The sequence below is a fragment of the Mixophyes fleayi genome, chromosome 10 (genome assembly GCF_038048845.1).
Source record: "Mixophyes fleayi isolate aMixFle1 chromosome 10, aMixFle1.hap1, whole genome shotgun sequence".
Taxonomy (NCBI): Eukaryota; Metazoa; Chordata; class Amphibia; order Anura; family Limnodynastidae; genus Mixophyes; species Mixophyes fleayi.
This window is the reverse complement of record NC_134411.1, coordinates 42411888-42437466: the sequence shown is the minus strand read 5'-3', so window position 1 is coordinate 42437466 and position 25579 is coordinate 42411888. Positions and strand designations below refer to the sequence as shown.

Below are 25579 nucleotides of genomic sequence, written 5' to 3'. Positions count from 1 at the left end.
CCACACGAGAAGTCAGTTCCGACACTGCCAGCTTGAGTCAGGTCATTCCCCTGATCAGGCTGTTGCAGAAGCAGCTGGAGAAAGTGAGGGAGGAGCTGGTAAGCCATTGCGATTACACCAAGCATGTAGCTCTTGTGGATGTAGCCCTTCGTACGCTTTGCCAGGATCCGAGGGTGGTCACTCTTTTAAAGTCAGAGGAATACATTCTGGCCACCGTGCTCGATCCTCGGTTTAAAGCGTATGTTGTGTCTCTGTTTCCGGCGGACACAAGTCTACAGCGGTGCAAAGACCTGCTGGTCAGGAGATTGTCCTCTGAAGAGGACCGTGACATGCCAACAGCTCCACCCTCATTTTCTTCCACATCTATGGCTGCGAGGAAAAAGCTCAGTTTTCCCAAAAGAGGCACTGGCGGGGATGCTGATAACATCTGGTCCGGACTGAAGGACCTGCCAACCATTGCAGACATGTCTACTCTCGCTGCATTGGATGCTGTCACAATAGAAAAAATTGTGGATGATTACTTTGCTGACACCATCCAAGTAGACATGTCAGACAGTCCATATTGTTACTGGCAGGAAAAAAAGGCAGTTTGGAAGCCCCTGTACAAACTGGCTCTATTTTACCTGAGTTGTCCCCCCTCCAGTGTGTACTCGGAAAGAGTTTTTAGTGCAGCGGGGAACCTGGTCAGTGAGCGGCGAAGGAGGTTGCTTCCTCACAACGTTGAAAAAATGATGTTTATAAAAATGAATAATCAATTCCTCAATGAAGTACAGCACTGCCCTCCAGATAGTACAGAGGGACCTGTGGTTGTGGAGTCCAGCGGGGACGAATTGATAATGTGTGATGAGGAGGAAGTACACACTGTAGGGGGAGAGGAATCAGAGGTTGAGGATGAGGACGACATCTTGCCTCAGTAGAGCCTGTTTAGTCTGTACAGGGAGAGATGAATAGCTTTTTTGGTGTGGGGGCCCAAACAAACCAATCATTTCAGCCAAAGTTGTTTGGTAGGCCCTGTCGCTGAAATGATTGGTTTGTTAAAGTGTGCATGTCCTATTTCAACAACATAAGGGTGGGTGTGAGGGCCCAAGGACAATTCCATCTTGGACCTTTTTTTTTTGCATTATATGACCAATCAACAGTCGTTTGCTTTGTTCAAAAAGTAAAACCAAATTTAAAAAAATTCAAGAAATTAAACCAAAAGTAAAATGCCGTGTCATAATTTAAAACAAGAGGTATTGACGTGCTCTAAAACTACTGTATTGTTGTTTATATTTTATAAACACTACACTTGAAAGCTTGAGTCTTTCAATAAAAAAGTAACTGTCCATTGCACGAATATTTGCAACAGGGACAATTTTAGGGTTAAAGTCAACTAATAACACTTCGACGCTGTCTGTCTTTATAAACACTACACTTGGAAGTTGGAGGAGGTATTGTGGCCCCGGCACCAAATTTACTACCGGGGCCACTCCACTGTGCAGTCCATATTTAGGTGTATCAGATATTAAACAACGGTGACAGTTGATGCCCAATTTTTTAATTATATTGTGGCCTCGGTACCAAATTGTGTACCGGGGCCACCACACTACGCAGTCCAGATACTTGTTTGGTGGAATTCAGACCAGTTGAGGGTTTTATTATTATATTGTGGGGACCACTCTATCTATACCACACTACAACTCTATACCACTCTATTTAATACTTTAATTCTATTTAATACTTTAATTCTATTTCATACTTTAATTCTATTTAATACTTTAATTCTATTTCATACTTTAATTCTATTTCATACTTTAATTCTATTACTAATTACCATAAAGAGGAACTGCCGCTTCTATTTAATACTTTAATTCTATTAGTAGTTACCATAAAGAGGAACAAAATAAACCAATTTTACCAAAAGTATAATATGACTTAGACTTACAAACACTACACTTGAAAGATGGTGCCTTTAAATGAAAAAGTCAGTCTTCATTGCACGACTATGTGCAACAGGGACAGTTTTTTGGTTTACAAAGTCAACCAATAACACTTCGACCCTGTCTGTCTTTAACATACTTGATGGGATCTCAATGACGAATTGTCTGTACCATGTTTGGAGCAGGTATTGTGGCCCCGGTATCAAATTGGGTACCGGGGCCACCCCACTACGCAGTCCAGATACTTGTTTGGTGGAATTCTGACACGTGGAGGGTGTATTTATTTTATTGTGGCCCCGGTATCAAATTGGGTACCGGGGCCACCCCACTACGCAGTCCATACCCTTTTTTGGTGGAATTCTGACCCGGGGAGGATTTTTTAATTATATTGTGGCCTCGGTACCAAATTGTGTACCGGGGCCACCACACTACGCAGTCCATACCCTTTTTTGGTGGAATTCTGACCCGTGGAGGGTTTTTTAATTATATTGTGGCCTCGGTACCAAATTGTGTACCGGGGCCACCACACTACGCAGTCAAGATAGATAGATGCGTATCATAGATAAAGTACATTCAGTGGTGTGGGGCAAATTGAAAAATATTCAAAATGCACTGACATTATCAAAAACAAGAGGTTGTCACACGCTAAAACTCCAACATGTATATGATGGAAAGGATGGAGGAGCAGCCGTATGTGTAGTGTAATGCAGACCTGTTGAAGGTTTTTTATATATTTTATTGTGGTGCCCAGTGCCCACTCCTCTAGGCAGTCCAGGTACATTTATTGGTGCGAATCAAACAAGTTGATGGTTTTCTTATTATATATATTGTGGTGACCCACTCCTCTACGCAGTCCAGGTACATTTATTGGTGCGATTCATAAAAGTTCAGGGTTTTTAATATATTGTGGTGACCCACTCCTTTACGCAGTCCAGGTACATTTATTGGTGCGATTCATAAAAGTTCAGGGTTTTTAATATATTGTGGTGACCCACTCCTCTACGCAGTCCAGGTACATTTATTGGTGCGAATCAAACAAGTTGATGGTTTTCTTATTATATATATTGTGGTGACCCACTTCTCTACGCAGTCCAGGTACATTTATTGGTGCGATTCATAAAAGTTCAGGGTTTTTAATATATTGTGGTGACCCACTCCTCTACGCAGTCCAGGTACATTTATTGGTGCGAATCAAACAAGTTGATGGTTTTCTTATTATATATATTGTGGTGACCCACTCCTCTACGCAGTCCAGGTACATTTATTGGTGCGATTCATAAAAGTTCAGGGTTTTTAATATATTGTGGTGACCCACTCCTCTACGCAGTCCAGGTACATTTATTGGTGCGAATCAAACAAGTTGATGGTTTTCTTATTATATATATTGTGGTGACCCACTCCTCTACGCAGTCCAGGTACATTTATTGGTGCGATTCATAAAAGTTCAGGGTTTTTAATATATTGTGGTGACCCACTCCTCTACGCAGTCCAGGTACATTTATTGGTGCGAATCATAAAAGTTCAGGGTTTTTAATATATTGTGGTGACCCACTCCTCTACGCAGTCCAGGTACATTTATTGGTGCGAATCAAACAAGTTGATGGTTTTCTTATTATATATATTGTGGTGACCCACTCCTCTACGCAGTCCAGGTACATTTATTGGTGCGATTCATAAAAGTTCAGGGTTTTTAATATATTGTGGTGACCCACTCCTCTACGCAGTCCAGGTACATTTATTGGTGCGATTCATAAAAGTTCAGGGTTTTTAATATATTGTGGTGACCCACTCCTCTACGCAGTCCAGGTACATTTATTGGTGCGAATCAAACAAGTTGATGGTTTTCTTATTATATATATTGTGGTGACCCACTCCTCTACGCAGTCCAGGTACATTTATTGGTGCGATTCATAAAAGTTCAGGGTTTTTAATATATATTGTGGTGACCCACTCCTCTACGCAGTCCAGGTACATTTATTGGTGCGAATCATAAAAGTTCAGGGTTTTTAATATATATTGTGGTGACCCACTCCTCTACGCAGTCCAGGTACATTTATTGGTGCGATTCATAAAAGTTCAGGGTTTTTAATATATATTGTGGTGACCCACTCCTCTACGCAGTCCAGGTACATTTATTGGTGCGAATCATAAAAGTTCAGGGTTTTTAATATATATTGTGGTGACCCACTCCTCTACGCAGTCCAGAAAGATACCTTGTTGCAACGTTTTGGACTAATAACTATATTGTGAGGTGTTCAGAATACACTGTAAATTAGTGGAAATGCTTGTTATTGAATGGTATTGAGGTTAATAATAGCCTAGGAGTGAAAATAAGCCCAAAAACTTGATTTTTAAACTTTTTATGTTTTTTTCAAAAAAAATCCGAATCCAAAACCTTAAATCCGAACCGAGACCTTTCGTCAAGTGTTTTGCGAGACAAATCCGAACCCCAAAAATAACGAAAATCCGGATCCAAAACACAAAACACGAGACCTCAAAAGTCGCCGGTGCACATCCCTATTCCTAACTGGTATAGGTGGCTGATCACAGTAATGTACATTACTCTAATTGTGTTAATTCAGTATACAGTATGAATCACTTATAAACTACTCTCACACCTGACCCTCTGGATAACTACACTTCTGATTAATAATGACACATGTATCAGGCAGTGGTGTGGATGATTTTTCAGTGGTGTACATACAGGAACCCAGAAATAACCTCACTAATGGATGGAAGTGGTGTCTTAGTCTGTCCTGGGTTTGCATATGAACAATAAATCTCCCTTTGTGTGCTCAGCCCTTAATCCAGTTCTCTCTCTGTGTAACTCCTAGCTGTCTTTATCCCTCCATTAAGTACCTCTATCTCTTTTAAAATAAAAAATATTTACCTACATGACTCCTGCAGGCTGCAGCCTCTCTGTTGCTTCTCCCTATATCATTGGCAGGAACTTCAGTGTGAGGTCAGCTGACAGGAAGAGGCGGACGGATCACATGATCGCAGGGGTGGAACGATCATTCCCCTGCGATTGTGTTTGAAAGCTGCCTGGCTGTCAGTGACAGCCAGGATCAATGCAGCAGTGAGGACGCCGGGATAAGAGGAGAGCGGGCCCCCTGGTGAGCCCGACCCCCATACGCTGGTACCCCCTGTACCCCCCTGATGGCGGCCCTGCTGGGTGGCTTTTTGTCCAAAGAGTTAGAACCTGTCTGAACATTGTACACAGAACAAGAAAATCACAGCAATTTTTAGGATATCACAGAAAAGTGTAAATATTGTTAGCTTTGCATTGCATGTAAATCCATGTTTGGGTAAACAAATCGCATCCTGATTCTAAAAATAGCTCAGACCTCAAGGGGGCTGGCTTACCCTTTGAGACTGTGTCCAAATCTGTACAAAAAGCACTGACTTGTATTAGAAATAGTTCTTCTTGTTCCATCTGACCTGCTTCCCGATACCTTCAACCAGAGTGAGCAACTAAATATCACTTGCTTCAAAGACTTGCTTGGAAACTTCTCTATCCTGTGACCTACAGATTAGACCCCAAATCTAATCCGTTCCCAGCTGTCTCTGAGGTTTGGACCCAGCATCCAGTACCACTGCTCTACCCGCTACCCATCAGTTCTGACCAGTGTAATAGGCCATGGGGGATCGATCCACAGCAGCCCTGATCCATAGGAAGAGGTCAGGAGTACCAGCCCAGGTACATCAGTAACTGGGTACACTCGCAGCGTCAGTTATCCAGAAAAAACCCGATTCTGGATACCGGTAAAGGAGCCCAGTGGTGGCAGCATTTGTAAGCCCCTCCTACTGCGGCGAGAGGACGCATTTGGGATAACGAAAGGGAACGGTGGCAAAGTAAGCCCAGTCAGTTCCCAGCAACAACAGGTGGCATAAGCGGTCCATCCTGTCACAGAAACATTTTACATAATCAACTTCTCCATGTTTCTTATGTTATGTTTAAAACATCTACTCTTCAGTGTGTCTTCTTCTTTCCCCTTATGTTTCACACATTTCCTTTTCTTGTGGATTGTAAGATTTCTTGGCAGGGATATCTTATTCTTTTGTTTGAGATAATGTTATTGTTTTGCCTCTCAATATTGTTCTGTGCTGCAGAATATGTATCTATTAAAAATTATTGTAGTAATAATAAATATTAATAAAAATGATGTTGGTGTTGTTGTTCTCCATGACTGTTACTATAGAGACTTGGAGGAACTGCGATTAATGAACAGAGCAGCAGCACACAATGACGTAGATGTGCACGCCGACAGTAATCTTTCCACACTTAAGGGAGCAGTTGAAAGAGGCGCCACCTCTTCAGTGTTATTAAGTAAGGCTTACATAATGTAGCCTTAAGTCAGAAAGATTACTGTCGTCGTGCACATTCCCGTCGTGTGCTGCCGCCCTGTTCATTAATCGCATGTCCTTCAAGTTATTATAGTAAACAGTTGTGCAGAAGAATAAGTCGTTCTACTGAGGATTCGTACTGAATATGTTGTGGTGTGTGTTGTCGAGGTTTCCAGCACAGGTTTTAGATTACCATCGGATCAATGAAAATACAGTTGCACATACAGTATGTTTTATAAGCAGTAAACTTGGCATCCATACCCGGAGGGGCATTTGGTATTGGTATTTACACTGATTGAATAACTCTTAATTATGTGCACCTCTACTCATAGAATTCGCCTCCCTGACCACAGCATGTAAAAATGAGGCCCCATCCCTGAGGTTTGGAGACACTAATTCTCCTATTGTTTCTAAATAATAACTAGTACAGGACCGTACAGCCTTGCATAAGCACATTTCAAGAAGCTTGAAAAATGGAGAGACATATAAGTAAATTAATGATTGCTGGACTCCATTTTGTAACCTAGATGGATTATTCAAACAATACTATCTCAATCCAACCCACTAATATCTCTGGTATCACCTAATTGGCCTGAACTATTAAGTCGCCTTTTCCAAAATTCTCATAAAATGCTCAATATTCAGGCCTATTTTCTGGATTAAAATTTTTTTTTCTTCCTTGCTTGCATAAGGCACTAAATAGTATAGGAAAATATCTCACAAATATATAAATGATCAATAGGAACATAAGACCTATTACTATTGGAGCTTGTGATTTCACTGCTGTTTGATTTCAAGTGCTGTTTGTTTAAAGTGTGGAGTTAGATCCAGTAAGGATTGCTGTGCTGTGTTGAGAGAGTGATATAGTTTGGGGAATTACTATGTGTGTTTATTGAAGGGGATTCGTTTTTCTGTGTGTTATTAAGTGTCCCTCTATTCTTTTTTTTGTCTTCTTTCTGTTAGAGCTAGTGGGTGTGGTTTAATTGCATAAGTTGATACAGCTGGCTAGAGCAAGCTCTATTTAACAGGAGGTAGTAAGCGATTTCATTGAGCTTGTGATTTTACTGCTGTTTGTTTAAAGTGTGGAGTTAAATCCAATAAGGAGTAGAATCCAGGAAGGGGTTTAATCTGGCAAGTGGCTAGCAAAGGTTAGTACTCTCAAGTTCACTGTAGGTTATAAGAAGTTAGGTTAGCCATAATAAGATGAGTGGTAGCAGGCTTGATGATCTCACTCAATGCATATCTTGTCATATGTATGCACACTTGGAGCAAGTGTTCCAAGGTTTATACCTCTGTGAGAAATGTAAGCAATCCCAGCAGATTTGCCAGATTGGATGAAGATACTGTGGAAGGCAGTTCAGAATTGGTAGAGTTGGATGAGACTGCTTCCTCTAGCAACCAGGATAATGGTCTCTCCAGCATAGAGGGGACAAAAGTTACTCAGGGACCCAGACAGATTGTGGTGGTAGGGGATTCAATTATTAGGAAGTTAGATAGGGCAATCTGTTACCGGGACCGTGCATGCAGAACAGTGTGTTGTCTCCCGGGTGCTCGGGCTCGGCATATTGCGAATCGGGTGGACAGATTGTTGGGAGGGGCTGGGAATGACCCAGCGTTTTTGGTGCATGTTGGCACCAATTACCGAGTTAGAGGATGAAGGGGTGTCCTAAAGAATGATTTCAGGGACATAGGTCGCAAACTTAAGGCAAAGACATCCAAGATAGTATTTTCAGAAATAATACCTGTGCCACGCCCCAGTCCAGGGAGGCAGTGGGAGATTAGGGAGGTTAATGCGTGGCTAAAAGATTGGTGTAGGAAGGAGGGTTTTGGATTCTTAGAGCAATGGGCTGATTTCTCGGTCAGTTGCCATCTTTATTGTCGTGATGGATTGCACCTGAATGAGGAGGGGGCTGCAGTGTTAGGGGAGAGGATGGTTAGAAGGCTGGAGGAGATTTTAAACTAGGCTCCGGGGTGGAGGGGCAAGCAAGTATTTATGGGATAGACATTGAGAGTAGTAAGGAAAAATTTAACAAGAGTCAAGGGGGTGGAGAAGGGGGAAAGGGAAGCATAGCCGATAAGGAGAGGCCCTTTTTAAAGCAAAAAGAAATACCTAAGGGAGGCAATAGACTTAAGTGTATGCTTGCAAATGCAAGAAGCCTGACAGGTAAAATGGGGGAGTTAGAACTAGTAGCAATGAATGAGCAGTATAATATTATAGGTATTACGGAGACCTGGTGGGATGATACACATGACTGGGCAGTCAACTTGGAAGGCTATTCTCTCTTCAGGAGGGATAGGGTAAATAAAAGGGGAGGAGGAGTATGTCTTCATATTAAGCCAGAATTAAAACCAAGTATTCAGGAAGTTATATATGAGAATATTGGTGATAATATAGAGGCATTGTGGGTGGAAATATCCAGCGGAGGAAAAAGTTCAGAGAAGTTGCTGATAGGGATATGCTATAAACCGCCAGATATTAGTACGATTGAGGAAGCCCAACTTCTACAGCAAATTGAAAAGGCTACACAACTAGGTCAAATTTTAATTATGGGGCATTTTAATTATCCGGACATTGATTGGAGTACTGAGACCTGCGGTACAGCTAGGGGAAATAGGTTTCTGAGCACACTAAAAGACCATTACATGTTCCAATTAGTAGAGGAACCAACTAGGAACCGGACTATACTGGACCTAGTAATAGCAAACAATGTAGACGTAATATCAAATATTCAAGTAAGGGAGCACTTGGGAAACAGTGATCATAATATGGTCTCATTTCAAATTCGTTTCCAGAAGCAACGGTATAAGGGATCAACTAGGACTTTAAACTTTAGAAAGGCAAATTTTAATATGCTAAAGGAGTCTATAAAGAGCATAGACTGGGACAAAGCCTTTGAAGGAAAAAATACGGAAGAAAAGTGGGCTGTCTTTAAAATGTTGTTGGAAACATACACGTATAAGTTCATTCCTATGGGAAATAAATGTAAAAGAATTAAGTCTAAACCAATGTGGTTAAATAAAAAGGTAAGGGAAGAAATGCAAAGCAAGAAGCGTGCATTTAAATTGTTTAAGTCTGAAGGGTCAGAGGAGTCCTTCCGTAGGTACAAGGAATGTAATAAAACATGCAAAAGGAAATTAGATTGGCTAAATTAGAAAATGAAAGGCACGTTGCAAAAGAAAGTAAGACAAAGCCCAAAAAGTTTTTTAAGTATATAAATGGCAAAAGGATTAAAAAAGATAATATAGGATCCCTAAGAAGTGAGATGGGTGAATTGATAAATGATACTAAGGAAAAAGCAGAGGTATTAAACACTTTCTTTTCTTCAGTATTTACCAGAGAGGAACAAATGGTAGGAGTAATACATAAAAATAGAAATTAAGCCATAACATTAATTAATACTTGGTTGTCAGAGGAAGAAGTCCAAAGGCGACTGAAGAATATTAAGATAAATAAAGCTCCAGGTCCAGATGTTATACACCCAGAAATGGCATATGGCATACTCGGAAATAGCTAGACCGCTATTCTTAATTTTCAGAGATTCAATCTCATCAGGCTCAGTACCAAGGGATTGGCGAATAGCAGATGTGGTGCCGTTGTTTAAAAAGGGGACGAGATCACAACCAGGGAATTATAGACCTGTAAGCCTGACCTCAATAGTGGGGAAACTACTGGAAGGTATTTTAAGGGATAGTATTCAGGATTACTTGGTACTCAATAAAATTATTAGTGGGAATCAACATGGACTTGTGAGGGACAGGTCATGTCAAACTAATCTAATTAGTTTCTACGAGGAAGTTAGTGGGAACTTAGACCAGGGGAGCACAGTAGATGTGGTCTACTTAGATTTTGCAAAGGCCTTTGATACAGTGCCACACAAGACGTTGGTTTACAAAATAAGGGAACTGGGTCTAGGAATCAACATTTGTACTTGGATCGAAAACTGGTTAGAGAATAGGGAACAGAGAGTTGTGATAAATGGAACATTTTCTAATTGGTCAAAAGTCTTAAGTGGAGTACCTCAAGGTTCCGTGCTGGGGCCACTCCTTTTTAATATATTTATTAATGACCTTGATGATGGTTTAGAGAGTAAAGTTTCTATTTTTGCAGATGACACTAAACTCTGTAAGGTAATAAAATCAGACCAAGATGTAGCTTCTCTACAGAGGGACTTAAATAAACTGGAGGATTGGGTGGCCAAATGGAATATGAGTTTTAATACAGATAAATGTAAGGTTATGCATTCAGGAATCAAAAACAAGAACGCAATCTATAAATTAAATGGAATTAATTTAGGAGAATCTATAATGGAAAAGGATTTGGGAGTGCTCGTAGACAGTAGATTTAGCAATTGTGCTCAATGTCAAGCAGCAGCTGCAAGGGCGAACAAAGTATTGGCATGCATAAAAAGGGGCATAGATGCAAGGGAAGACAGTGTAATTTTGTCACTGTATAAATCGTTGGTAAGACCTCATCTTGAATATGCAGTACAGTTCTGGGCACCACTCTATTAAAAAGATAATTTGGAACTAGAAAGGGTTCAGAGAAGGGCGACAAAATTGATAAAGGGTATGGAGTCATTAAGTTATGAGGAAAGGTTAGCTAGTTTAGGCATGTTTACTTTAGAAAAGAGGCGTCTAAGGGGAGATATGATTACTATGTACATGTCACTCACCAGACCGTGAGTGCCTCTGCGCTGGTGCGTGGCTCACTAGCCTTCCTGCCGGCGCCTATCCTGAACCGCGGCTGTCCGCCATCCTGATGGTCTGCGCATGCGCAGTTCCCAAGAACTCTTGTGACTGTTGCTTTTAATCCAAATTGGTTGATCAGGCAACTCCCTATTTAAGGCACCTGTGTGCATTACCTCATTGCCTGATCTTGGAGTCTCATTCCCTGTGAGTCTCTGAAGGTGTTCCCTGTGTTCTACTAGTGTCTTCAGTTTCCTGCTGATTCCTGATCTACTCATCGCTGGTTTCCATACCCGCTACTATCTCCTGTGTACTACTAGTGTCTTCAGTTCCTGTGGATTCCCTGTGCTACTCATCTCTGGTTTCCATACCTGCTACAGTCTCCTGTTTCCTGCCTGTGTCCTCAGCTGGACTCTGATTACCGGATCTACTCACCTGTGGTTCCTACACTCGTCTCTGCCATCCAGCGTCTCTGCAGTTCCTGCATCTCCCTGTGGACAGACTGTTCTACTGAATAGCGGTATGCCTATCTGTTATTGACTTTCTACATTTACTCTGCATATCCGCTAGGACAAGTTTCCACGCTCAGCAGCGGTATCCATACCCGCTATAGACTGTTATTGTTACACTGCATACTGTTTGGAATTAACCGTACTACTCAGTCGTTATATGCATAACTGTGATTGACTATCCATTATTGGCCTACATATCTGTGCTGAGCAAGTCTCTACCAAGCAGCGCCACACATACCGTTATATAGACTTTGTTGGATATGCTGCATACCTATTGGGATCAAGTTCCTCTGTGCTCTCCGTGTCTGCATCCTATTATCTTTGTATGCTTCCACTCATCAACACTTGTACACATCCTCACCTATTAAGCAGTGGTACAACTTGCTATACGCAGACCACTGACTTCCCCGCTACCTACCTGCACCTGGACAAGTCTTCTCACCATAAGCAGTGGTACAACTTGCTATACGCAGACCACTGACTTCCCCACTACCTACCTGCACCTGGACAAGTCTCTTCACTATAAGCAGTGGTACAACTTGCTGTACGCAGACCACTGACTTCCCTGCTACCTCCCTGCATCTACTCACGTCCATCCTGATCTCCATGTTCAAATCTCCCTTTCCATTATATCAGCTAGACGCTGATTCATTGACCAAAGATTGCTGCAAGTCACTGACTTTCCTATTATTCATTGGCATTCTCTCTCCATCTGCTGTGATATTTGTTCCGCTAGTCACCCCGCTACCAGAGGACCGTTGTGTGAGCTTCACTACTCTGGTAAGCCCAGTCATCTGGTGAAATCCTGGGCAAGACTCCTAGTGCCTGTGACAGTACAAATACATTAGGGGTCAATACAGAGAACTTTCATGGGAACCTTTTACCCCAAGGATTATACACAGGACACATGGTCACCCCCTAAGGTTAGAGGAGAGGATATTTCACAAAAGCAAAGAAAGGGGTTCTTTACAGTAAGGGCAGTCAAGATATGGAATTTATTGCCAGGGAAGGTTGTGATGGCAGATTCAATAGATATGTTTAAGAAAGGGTTAGACAAATTTTTAGCAGAAAGGTGTATCCAGGGATACGACCGTTAATTAAAATGAAGGATAGTAGTGGATATAGAGTAAAAATAGGACTACAATATTGAGTCTGGGGGGATTTTCACAATTGAAACAGGTTGGCGGTTGCTTACTCTGGATCAATTTCAAATATAAATGCAGGATCACAGGAGATCCAAAATAGGTTGACCTTGATGGACTCATGCCTTTTTTTCAACCTCATTAACTATGTTACTATGTTACTATATCATCATCATCATTTATTTATTGTACTATATCTGACAGCCATTGGGATAAGCCTGCACCTAGCCATGAAAAAGGATCCCATTAGCCCCAGCGGGTAACCATGAGTAAGCCCACAAATTACAGACCCTGGGGAAACACAAATGATACCCTATAACTTAAGGCTTGGGCTGCTTTGTACCATTTAAACATTCCATTTTGTAAGATGAGTTATATTTAGTTTCTCCCCAGGCCCTTTTTCCCATCTTTACATCTGGGTTTGTCAAATAATTATGATTTCTCCAGCAAAGATGGTTGTAGCTGCTAAGAATGCCCATTGGATCACACATCAGTTTAAACACTTTACCTGAGAAATGCTTACTTTACCTATACCTGTCTACAAACTCCTGGGGGTAAATGTATCAAGCTGCCATTAAATCGCTAGTGATCAACAGCGATTTGAGTCACCAAGTCGCCCTATGTATAAGCTACCGATTTTTAGTCTCAATTCAGAAATCACTGTCAGTCTCGAGCAAGTTGAAGTGGTTTTACAAACTCTCAAATCGCCCGTGTTTACATTTAAAATAGCGATTTTCAAACCAATACTAATTTCGAAATGATTGTAAGTTTTACATGCAAAACTCGTATGATTTTGACCTCGCATTATAAAAAGTAGGCTACTTCCTTATTTGAGTTTATAGAGGTTTCAGGAGTTAGAGAGAGAGGAGTGTTAATTGAGGGAGAGAGTATTAGGTGTGTAAAGGAGTGTTGGAATTGAGGTTTTTGTTTCTTGTTTCTTATATTCATTATCTTCCCTTGTTTGTCTATTAGTATTTGTTTTTTTGTATTTTGGTTGAGTGTCTTTGTTGCTATTTGTTTGTATTTGCTCTGTGTTTTTTTTTATTTGCTTTTTTATTTTTGCCCTTATGTTTGTTCTGTAGTTAAGGATGATGAGAGGAAGGAGAGTTGCGGAGTCTAGGGAGAGTGGGGAAGAGGAGATAGAGGAGCAAGGAGATGAGGAGAAGCAGGAGCTTGGAGAAGAGGCAGGGACAGGGCCTGATTAAGGGCTCCAGCTGACCTTGGCTAACACACTGGTTATGAAAATTATTTATAATCATATAGTAACATCTACCAAACTCACAAAATGTTAAAACTTAACGTGACCAAACTAAACAGTGCACCGTGTCCGCACTGATGGCTGCTAACAGCTTCTGATTAGCTGTTAGCTGACGTCTGCTGGATCATGATTGGAAATGCGCCGATTGAGTAGGTGAGTGATAGGCTGACTCAAGAGACCAGGGGCAGCCCCCATAAGTTATCTAAGTTAGGCAGTGTTTTTTTTGGGGGGGATGGGTGGGGGGGAGACGAGACACAAAAACAAATCTTTCTGTATGCAGGCGTTGCGCCCCCCCCCTGCGCCTGCCCCCGGGCTGCAGCCTGATCAGCCTATTGGTTGATCAGGCCCTGGGTGGGGACTTTCTTTGGCAAGACTAAGGGATATATTTATCAAGATACAGGTTTGAAAGAGAGGATATGTTGCCTATAGCAACCAGATTCTAGCTGTCATTTTGTAGAATGTACTAAGCAAATGATAACTAGAATCTGATTGGTTGCTATAGGCAACATCTCAACGTTTTCAAACACGCAGCTTGAGAAATATACCCCTAAGTCTGGGCGCAGTGTGCACTTCAGTTTTGAAGAAAACAGTGCACTTATACACAGTTTAGTACCAGATTATGAGCGCATTTTGGGCAGTCTGGCTGCCAAAACAGATTTCTCACGCAAAAAGCAGCTGTGGAGTCAGGTATGTGATGCGGTCAATGCTGTGCGCCCCATCAAAAGGACCATTGAAAACTGCAGGAAACGCATCTCCGATACCAAAAGGCGAGTGAAGAAGAAAATGTCAAAGGAGTGGTGATCAGCTGCAGGGACTGGTGCTGGGCCAGCCCTGGAATTCACATACTCCTCCTACTAGGAGGAATTTAAATAGCTCATCCCCATCTAATTAATTGAGGGAATAAACATGCGGGGCACAGACAAACCTCTGTCCCAACCTCCAGCTGGTGAGCAATATATAAATTAATTTAATATCTTCCATTATGGTCAATCAATAATCCAGCATCATGTAAATTTTAGATTGTTCTGCACATTGAAAGCCTTTGCCTGAAATTGGTTTTATAATATATTAATGACATTTCATGGTATTTGTTTCTATTTAAAGGGTTTTATTTAACAAACAAAACTTATTATTTTGTGACATGTTTAAAAATTCTAACTCACAGGATCCTCTCAAACACAGCCGCCAACATCAGTCGTTATGACGGAGGGTGATGACTCTTTGGAAGGTAAATCCACTTATGTTGTCATTCAAGGATGAATTACACAGATTAATGTTCAGAATAGCAGTAGTATGGATGGAAAAGAGAAGAGAAGGATGAGGGTTAGTTGCTGTGTTGTCTAACTGTGCGTTTTCGTCCACTTTGTGAGAAAATCCCACATAGTGTAGAAATCACACACGTCTAACCCCACATATGTCACCCCATAGCCTAACACAAACATTTGTCCACATTGCACCTTCATTACTCCACTCACATCTAGCTAACACCCATGAACTGTTGCCATATTTATTATCTCTAACAAGTACAGCCTCCACCTGTCCCCAGAAAATAAAAGGTCACACATCCTACAATCCCCTTATCTATCTTTCCCTCTCTCTGTTTCTATTAGCAGGTGATATATCACCTAATCCTGGTCCCCCACACTCCTCACACACACATATGTCAGAACACTATCGCTCTGTAGCAAACCTCAAACACATTACCCGCCTCCCCTTTCTTCCAAGGTCCTTTAAATATGCCCTTTGGAATGCACGCTCTGTTTGTAACAAACTTAAATGATCTCTTCCTCTCAAAAAACCTCAACCTTCTGTCAATAACTGAAACATGGCTCATGCAATCAGACACTGCCTCACCTGCAGCACTTTCACATGGTGGCCTCCAACTCATCCACACCTCCAGACCTGAAGGCAGACAAGGAGGTGGGGTTGGACTACTTCTCTTCCCACAGTGCACGTTCACAGTACTACCAAATGTCCCATAACTCACGTTCACATCTTTTGAAGTACATGCTATTCGCATTTTTAATCCATTCTCTCTACGTGTTGCGGTGATCTATCGTCCCCTGGAGCACACCAACAATATATTCAGGATTTCTCTGCATGGCTCCCTCATTTCTAATCTTCAGACATCCCCACCCTCATCCTGGGTGATTTCAACATCCCCATTGATAACCCACCTTCCAAAGCTGCTTCCAAACTACTCTCTCTAACCTCCTCACTTGACCTCTCCCAGTGGATTGAATCATCTACTCATCAGGATGACCATTGCCTTGATCTTGTTTTCTCTAGACTATGCTCACTTTCTAACTTTCTTAACACACCCTTTCCCCTCTCGGATCATCCCTCTATCAGCTACACACTCACCCCCAGTGCTCTAACCTCTCTACTGTCTAACTCTACCAAGTCTCCTCATACCCGCAGAAACCTTAATTCTATTAATATTCAACAATTTTCCACCTCTCTCCAACACCTTCTCTCTCCTATCTCTACATTCTCCTCCCCTGAGATGGCAGTACCTCATTTTCACCAAACCTTAGCAACAGCCATTGATCAAGTGGCTCCAGCGACACTACATACTACACGTCGACTTCAATGTCAGCCGTGGCACACTACAGCAACACGAAACCTTCAAAAACTTTCCCGTAAAGCAGAACGTCACTGGTGTAAAACTCGCACCTCTAATGACTTCTTCACATATACTTCTATCTACCGCTCCTATCGAAATGCTCTAGACACTGCAAAAGAAACATACTTCCAATCTCTTATCTATGCTCAGGCTTCTAACCCCAAATGCCTTTTTAAGACATTTAAAGATCTTCTCAATCCTCCCACCCCAAACCCTCCGTCTACTATCAGTGGCCAGGATCTTGCTTCCTATTTCAAGGACAAGATTGACAAGATCAGACTAGAATTGGTATTCTATTCCTTGATAAGTAATTGGCTCAATTCCTTCCCACCAACCTCTGACACCCTCTCTTCATTTGACCCCACAAATGAAGAGGAAATTTCTACTCTCTTCTTATCCTCCTACTCTACCTCCTGTACTCTTGATCCTATTCCCTTGCAAATTGGTAGATCCCTGTCTCCTGTGCTCATCTCACCTCTAACTAAAATCTGTAATCTCTCGCTCTCTCCTGGCATCTTTCCGTCACTATACAAGCATGCAGTGATTACTCCTATTCTAAAAAAAACAAGATTCTGACCCAAACTCTCTCTCAAATTACCGTTCCATCTCTCAGCTGCCGTACCCCTCCAAGCTTCTAGAGAGACTTGCCTTCACTCCTCTCACACGCTTCCTTTCCACAAACAATCTTTTGGATCCTCTTCAATCTGGCTTTCATTCTCAACACTCCACAGAAACTGCATTGACTAAGGTTGTCAATGATCTGATCACTGCTAAAACTAAACGCCATTACTCTCTCCTAATACTCCTGGATCTCTCGGCTGCATTTGACACCGTTGACCACTCTCTTCTCATACAAACGCTGCAATCCCTAGGGCTTCAAGACACTGTTCTATCCTGGTTCTTATCCTACCTTTCTAATTGCTCTTTCACTGTTAATTTCTCTGGGGCCACCTCTGATCTGCTTCCTTTATCAGTTGGAGTACAGCAAGGCTCAGTGCTAGGTCCCCTGCTGTTCTCTATCTATACCGCCTCTTTTGGAAATCTAATAAGCTCCTTTGGATTTCAGTATCATCTCTATGCGGATAATACCCAAATTTATCTATCCTCTCCTGATCTCTCGACATCTGTGATGTCCCGTGTAACTGATGTCTTTCTGCCATTTCATCTTGGATGTCCTCTCGCCAACTCGAACTTAATCTTTCTAAAACAGAGTTAATAATCTTCCCACCAACCAACAAGAGCATACCTGATATTTCTATCTCTGTTGATAACATGACCATAAATCCCACCCTACAAGCTCGCTGCCTAGGTGTAATCCTTGACTCACACCTATCCTTTGTTCCCCACATTGACTCTATATCTAAATCATGTTACATACATCTAAAAAACATTTCCAGAATTCGCACATATCTGACACAAGACAATGCAAAAACCTTAATTTATGCACTTATCATCTCCCGCATTGACTATTGCAATTCCCTCCTTACTGGCCTTCCAAAAAACAGACTCAAACCTCTACAATCTATTTTGCACGCTGCGGCAAGATTGATTTTCCTTGCAAATCGTATACCTCTGTTGAATCACTCTGTATGTCTCTACACTGGTTGCATGTTTTCTATTGAATCCAATATAAAATACTCTTACTAACCTACAAGGCCATCAACAAAGCTGCACCAACATACATCTCCTCTCTTGTCACAAAATATCTCCCAACTCGGCAACTCCGTTCTGCACAAGATCTGTGTCTCTCATCCACACTCATTACATCCTCCCATTCCTGATTACAGGACTTTTTCCAGGCTGCACCCACTCTATGGAATTCTCTCCCTCGCACAATAAGACTCTCCTCTAGTCTACAAGCTTTCAAGCGTTCTCTGAAAACCCACCTCTTTAGACAAGCTTATAATATTCCTCAGCCACGCTCTTAACCTCACTACATTACCCTATTACCACCTGTTATACAACTACCCCTTGACCAACATTGTTGTGTGACAGGATCATTTAGCTTATGAGTCACTTTTACCTTTGCAGTCTGGCTAGGACGACTGCAAATGTAGACTTAACCTCATGTGTCAAACTCCCATTGTCCAATAGATTGTAAGCTTGCGAGCAGGGCCCTCTCACCTCTTTGTCTGTTTTACCCAGTTTATTTATTAGTTTACTATGTTTGTCCCCAATTGTAAAGCACTACGGAATATGTTGGCGCTATATAAATAAATGATGATGATGATTGTATAATGTGTAACTACTGTATTTCTCATTTTCAGGTTTACGTAAAATCTGGTAAATGCATTTCTCCTGTTAATCATTAGTAATTTTTGTTTTTTTGTTTTTATATTTTCAAAGGAACATCACGAGCCTATAGATCAATTGGGGACACTAAACATATTGAGGCACCAGACATTCAAAGTGACGCTTGTATTACCCTGGTAACTGTGTTGTACGTACCTGAAGTGTCGGAGTGTGCTCAATCTGCACCGCCAGCCTCTCCACCAAATCCCCCACCAAGTCAAGCACAACAACCATCTGTCCCTAATTTGGCACCAGCCATACATCAATTCAGTGAGATGCAGGCTAATTTGGTTGCCAACTATGAGGGGGATCCAACGGCAGCTTTCTAAAGGGTTTTGATATTTGAAAAACATTCAGGACAATCAAATAAAAATGTGTACGTCAATGGAAAGGATTGACAACTTTTTGGTGCAAATGAACACTGGACTCAACAGTCTTAATGGGGATGTACGTAAGTTGCCATAAAATCTAGTGACTATTTGTGGGCAGATAATGGCATGCCTACCGGTGCCCCCATCTTCAGATGGTAGCACCCACAGCAATACTCCAACCACTTCAGTACCCAGTACTCCGGTGCTTAGCAGTGGGAGGATGAGTGGTGACAGACGGGCACCCACCAGCCAGGCCTAGTCTCCTGAGCCTACAGCAAAAGAAATTAGATAAATGCAAAAATGTTGATTTTGAAATGCATTATCAAATATGCTTAATATTATAATTTTGCAGTCGCAAAGTTGAGAATGTGCATTGTGCGCCAGTAATGTTTGTTGTTTTTTTTTTTTTTATATTTTTCTGTGAAAAAATAGAATTTTATTTATGCACACTTGATATAGCAATGGTGATTATACCAAATATGTTTATAAATCATGTGTAATGTTCAGGAATAATAATTAATTAATTTAATTTAAAAAAAAAATCAAAAAAAAATCATCGTGTCTACCCCCCCACCCCCCCCGTTATATTAACTCTTGTGCTCATGAACATCAGCACTAGGCAAGCCAGACGGCATTGGTGGCACTATAGCAGGGGGGGACGCAGCAGGGGTCCCCCTGCCATAATGACAAACCAACCCTGGACTGTTCAGTCCATGGCTGAATTCCCTAGGGAGTGGGGTCCACAAAAAAATGTGCGGGACCCTCCTCTAAGAATACCCAGTCCCGTTCTGAAAGCACTAGGGCTCTTCCCACACCCCTGTGTGGTGGGTGTGGGTAATACAATTGTTAATGTATGTGTACAGTCATGGCAAAAAGTTTTGAGAATGACTCAAGTATTAGTTTTCACAAAGTTTGCTGCTTCAGTGTTTTTAGACCTTTTTGTCAGATGTTGCTATGGTATACTGAAGTAAAATTACAAGCATTTCATAAGTGTCAAAGGCTTTTATTGACAATTACATAAAATTTATGTAAAGAGTCAATATTTGCAGTGTTGACCCTTCTTTGGTAAGACCTCTTCAATTCACCCTGGAATGCTGTCAATCAACTTCTGGGTCACATATTGACTGATGGCTGCCCATTCTTTCCTAATCAATGTATGGAGTTTGTCAGAATTTGTGGGTTTTTGTTTGTCCACTTGCCTCTTGAGGATTGACCACAACTTCTCAATGGGATTAAGGTCTGGGGAGTTTCCTGGCCATGGACCCAAAATTTCAATGTTTTGTTTTCCGAGCCACTTAGTTATCACTTTTGCCTTATGGCAAGGAGCTCCATCATGCTGGAAAAGGCATTGTTAGTCACCAAACTCCTCTTGGATGGTTGGGAGAAGTTGCTCTTGGGGAATATTTTGGTAGCATTCCTTATTCATGGCTGTGAGTGAGTCCACTTCCTTGCCTGAGAAGCAACCCCACACATAAATGGTCTCAGTAGGCTTTAATGTCAGCATGACACAGGACTGATGGTAGCGCTCACCTTTCCTTCTCCGGACAAGCGTTTTTCCAGAGTAATCTGAAAAGGGAATTCATCAGAGTGTTATGGCAACCAGTGTGGCATAAACTTGTCGAACTATAGATGGAGAGGTCTTCACCTTTAGCAGCCGCCTTTCCCTTAGAGACTAGTTATGCTCACAGCTACTCGGATGCCCAAGGACTTACACTCAGTGTAGTACAAGTTTATGTTCACATGGCAGCGCACAGGTACAGGAGATAATTTGCGGAGTAGAGAAAGGCCAGAGATCTGCAGACTGGACAGAGCACCGGTGGAGGCGTTGGGCACAAGCATGGTCAGGGTCACAGGCAATGGTTTGGTGTCTGGGTACAGGCAGAAGGTCATACACGGGAGAACAATCTAAGGTTAAACAGCAACACAACACAGAAGCAGGCAGCAATACTGAGAACAGAACGCTATAACCGTCAGTGAGGCTCAGTCCTCACTGACTAAAATAATGCAAAGGGCCAATCAGGGCAAAGCCCAGCAAGTGCTGCATAATTAATTCCTGGCATGCAGACAGTAAAAGGAAGGGAGATACCAGCAGAGTTATGCCCTAATCAGCCACCATTGGCTGATTCTGAGTAGCCCTGCGCGCACGCGCCTGGCTGTTTGACAGCTAGCCGGGCACGTCTGCAGATAGGTGCAGGCGTCCCAGTTGTTGCCTAGGCAACTGGGACGCGGAGACAGGAAGTGACGTCCCGGTCGTCATAATGATGGCCGAGATGCCGGAGACCAGGGGAGAGGAGTCGTGGCAGTGCTCGTGGCCGCCGTGGCTCCTGACACAGAGAAAATGTCTTTACCCCAGTCCTCAGCAGTCCAATCCCTGTACCTTTTGCAGAATATCAGTCTGTCTCCGATGTTTTTCCTGGAGAAAAGTGGCTTCTTTGCTTGCATTCTTGACACCAGGCCATCCCCCTTCGCCTCACTGTGCATGCACATGCACTCACACCTGCCTGCTGCCATTCCTGAGCATGCTCTGCATGTGGTGCCCGATTCCGCAGCTGAATCAACTTCAGGAGATGTCCTGGCGCTTGCTGGATGTTGTGGTGTGCCCTGAAGCCTTCTTCACAACTATTGAATCTCTCTCCTTGAAGTGTGTGTGTGTGTGCTAAAAGGGGATCCCAGGGAACCTTTAACCTGCAGACTGGCTGTGTTTTTATCCGATCCCTTATAGGGGAACTGTGACAAAGAGGCATATCTGCCAATAACCCCTCCCCTTAGTGTCGCCAACCTTGGTGACGCTGACACTGCAGAGAGTGCATCCCGGTGGGAAATGGCGTCTTCATTTGTGTGCAGACTCCCTGGCCTATGCTCCACTGTGAAGTGGTAGGGCTGCAGCACCAGAAACTACCTAGTTACCTGGGCATTCACTTCGTTGATCCTGTGCATCCACTTCAGTGGTGCATGGTCAGTGACCAAGGTGAACTCCCTACCCAGGAGGTAGTACCTGAGAGCCTCGGCGGCTCATTTGATGGCTAGACACTCCTGCTCCACTGTGGAGTATTTCTTCTCCCTGGGCAGAAGTTTACCCAAACTTACTCCAGAGGCATCTGTTTGGAGATACAATCTCCTGCTGAAATCCAGTGCTTGGAGTATTGGTGCCAAACAGAGAGCCACCCGAAGATCCCGCCAGACCGCCTCCGCTGCTTCTGACCAGATCAACTTGTCTGGACAAGCTTTTTTTAGTAGATCTGTGCACTGAGCAGCCCTAGTGGAAAAATTAGCCATAAACCGGCGATAGTAGCACACTAGGCCCAGAAAGGTTCTCAGCTGGGTCTTGCGCACAGGCTTGGGCCAATCTCTAACCGCCTTTACTTTATCAGCTTGGGGTTTGACCTGACCCTGACCCACAACATACCCCAAGTATTTGGCCTCACGCATGGCCAATGCGCATTTCTCTGGATTGAATGTTAGACCCACCTCCCTGAGTGAGGCTAATACTGCCTCCACTTTGGATAGATGTGTCTCCCAGTCCTGGGAGTGGATGACTATATCATCTAACTATGCCGCTGCATACTCCTGGTGTGGTTTAAGGAGATGATTCATGGCTCTTTGGAAGGTGGAGGGAGCCCCATGTAGCCGGAAAGGCAGAACCTTATACTGGAACAACCCATCTGGGGTTGAAAAGGCTGTCTTAGCCTTTGCAGATGGTGTTAGGGGAATTTGCCAGTAGCCTTTGGTTAGATCTAATGTTGTGAGGTATTGACTTTTGGCTAAGGTTTTCACTAATTCATCAATGCGGGGCATTGGATATGTGTTAAAATAGGAGACTTCGTTTAACTTTATAAAGTCGTTTAAAAAATGAATACTCCCGTTTGGCTTGGCCACTAACACAATGGGGTTATTCCAGTTGCTATTGGATTCCTCAATGACATCAAGGTCCAACATTTTTCTAATCTCCTGTTTCATAGCTACACGTCTAGCTTCAGGAATGCGGTACGGTCTTACTCTCACCACCACCCCTGGAGGTGTAACTATGTTGTGATCTATGAGCGTGGTACGGCCTGGCACCTAAGAAAACATGGCAAGGTTCCTCTGAACCATTTCCTCAGTCTGTCGTCTCCGCCCTAGGGACAGATCGTCCTCATGGGAACTTTGTTTTCCTGCACAACTGCGTTTACCAACCTGGCTTGTGGCTCCTCCCTATCATGCCAAGGTTTCAGCAGGTTGACATGATATGTCTGAAAAGGTTTTCTCCTGCCTTCCTGCCTGAATTTATAGTTAACAGGCCCCACAGCCTCAATCACCTCATATGGCCCTGTCAATGGGTGAAGAGCTTACTCTCTTGTGTGGGTACCAGGACCAGAACTTTGTCACCTGGTTGGAAAGCCCTAAATACAGCTGACTTATTGTAGTTTCGTTTTTGTCTCGCCTGTGCCTCATGCATATGTTGTTGTACCAAAGGGGTGATCTTCCCCTACCTGTCATACAACTGGAACACAAACTGAATCACATTGGGTTCTTTTTGACTCTGTTGCTCCCAGCCCTCCTTGAGAACATCCAAAATGCCCCTTGGCTGCCTGCCATACAACAATTTTAAGGGGCTGAACCTGGTAGATGCTTGAGGCACCTCCCTCACTGCGACCATTAATTAGGATAATAGCACATTCCAGTCCCGTTTTCTCTGTTTTTGATTTCTTCACCATATGTTTAAGTGTCCTATTAAAATGTTCCACTAACCTGTCAGTCTGCGGGTGATATACTAATGCGTGTACCGTTTCCACTTTTAACAACCGGCATAGCTCTTTCATTAGACGGGACATAAAGGGAGTACCCTGATCAATCAAGATTTCTTTGGGGATACCCAACTTGGTACAATACAGAAGGATTCTTTTGCTATTGTACTGGACTTTATAGTGCTCAAAGGTATACCTGATGGCATAGTCCACTATGACCAATACATACTGATGGCCGCTGGCCGACTTCTCTAATGGGCCTACCAAATCCATACCAATACGCTCAAACGGGGTCTGCACCATAGGGATGGGAACTAGCGGGGCCCGATAGTCTGGCGATGTTCTCTGACATACTCGACATGTCCGGCAAAACTTTTTTATTGCCTTGTACACTCCCGGCCAATAGAACCTGAGCAATATCCGCTCCCGTGTTTTATCTTCCCCCAAGTGCCCCCCACACAGATGTGTATGTGCAGCTTTGAGTAGAAGTGATGTATGGATTTGTGCACTAACAATTGCTTTACAGTTCTACCCTGTACATTAGCAACTCTATACAACAGATCATTCTTTACCATATAATAGGCAATACCTTCTGCAGGCTTGTTAGCCTTCTCTACCCCATTAATCTTAAGTACATTCTTATAGACATTAGCTAAGGCATCATCTCCAAGCTGGTCTCAGCCAAAGTCTCTTAATGGGAACAAGTTAGACAATCCTGCCCAGTCTAAGTCCTCATTGGGAGGCGTAGCCCCTTCACCCGATGTCACGCCAACGAACGATGTTAGGATCCGGTTCTGCTCGACTCTTGTGCAGCTCTCCTTTGTTTATGCTCCCTCCTCTTAGGAGGTATATTTTCCTGAATTGTTTGGTTCAGGTTTCGTAGTAGATAGTGGCACTTTCCATTCTCTGTTCCCTCAAACTTCTCCATCAAAGCTGGACTTTCGGCTGGTGCTTCAATTACAGACATGTTCGGCTGGATTCGTTCCTGGAGGATTTGCTTGAACAGCGGAAAGTCTCTATCCAGGATTAAAGGGTATGGGGCAACGGCCGCTACCACTGTTACTGTCTGTCCATTCACAGTAATAGGCAAAAGAGTCCTCTCATATTCCTTGGCAGTCCCATGGACACAGAGTACTTTCACTTTGGGCAGATTAGGCATCAGTTTCTCTGGTAATATGGAGCTTTAAACTAAGGACAGTTCACTACTGAATCTACCAGAGCCAGCACCAGATGGTGATTCACAAACACAGTCACGCAGAACAAGCAGGACTTCCCGGTAACCGGACTTATTGTACAGCAGCTCGGATAGCTGTTGTGTGTCACTAGCAGGGCCGGATTAAGGGAATGGAGGCCCCTGGGCTAAGGGCACCTCCATTCCCCAGTGAGGCCCCCAATGTGAGCCACCCGCCGCCCCCCGTCCCCAGTGAGGGCCCCCCTTTCCCCAAGTGTTTACCTGTCAGTCCAGTCCTCCGTCCCCGATGCGCTGTAAACTCCTTACTGAGGAGATCTCGCAAGAGTTCACTCGCGAGATCTCCTCAGTAAGCAGAGTACTGAGCGCCGGGGACGGACGACTGGACTGACAGTGCTCAGCAGCATTGATCGGGCTGTGGGCTCCCCCACCCCCGGGCCGATCAATAATGCTGCTGAGGACTTTGAAGGGCCCCCTGGATGCCCGAGGCCCCTGGGCTATAGCCCAGTTAGA

The 25579-nt window shown here is 43.1% G+C and overlaps 1 long non-coding RNA gene across 1 annotated transcript; it reads left to right on the top strand.

The window, feature by feature from the left end:
* Nucleotides 1–6290: 6290 nt before the first annotated feature.
* Nucleotides 6291–25355, top strand: LOC142104111 (uncharacterized). The gene is made up of 3 exons (XR_012679513.1): nucleotides 6291–6419; nucleotides 15030–15092; nucleotides 18837–25355. It is a non-coding gene; the product is annotated as an uncharacterized LOC142104111 (long non-coding RNA).
* Nucleotides 25356–25579: the final 224 nt, after the last annotated feature.